The sequence below is a fragment of the Calidris pugnax genome, unplaced genomic scaffold (genome assembly GCF_001431845.1).
Source record: "Calidris pugnax isolate Ruff unplaced genomic scaffold, ASM143184v1 scaffold24, whole genome shotgun sequence".
NCBI classification, from domain to species: Eukaryota; Metazoa; Chordata; class Aves; order Charadriiformes; family Scolopacidae; genus Calidris; species Calidris pugnax.
The window spans coordinates 7,023,059-7,023,359 of NW_015090922.1; the positions used below are offsets into that span (position 1 = coordinate 7,023,059).

Consider the following 301-nt stretch of genomic DNA (forward strand, 5'->3'; position numbering starts at 1 on the left):
GGGTCCGCCGCTGGAGGGGTCGGCTCCCGGGGGGCAGCCTGGCCTCCGCGCCCCGCCGCCGGCAGGAGATTTGGGGAGAAGAGAAAGTGTGGGGGGGTTATTTCTGAGGGGGAAAGCAGGAGTCGGGGGGGGCGCCGGGGCCGGGGCTCTCCGGGGGGGATTTTCAGGCAGCTCCTGCCCGGCAATGCCGTGCCCCGGGGGTGCGGGCTTTCCCCCGGTTCCCGGGGGGCTGAGCAGACCCCGGGGGACGGGGGCACCTTGGCCGGCGCGGGGGGCTCAGACCCGGGAGGTGGGGTGTGTG

The 301-nt window shown here is 75.4% G+C and overlaps 1 protein-coding gene across 2 annotated transcripts in view; it reads left to right on the forward strand.

The window, feature by feature from the left end:
- Window positions 1-301, forward strand: part of BATF3 (basic leucine zipper transcription factor, ATF-like 3) — a 9,010-nt gene that overhangs the window by 4,023 nt on the left and 4,686 nt on the right. The gene's annotated exons all lie outside the window — the stretch shown is intronic.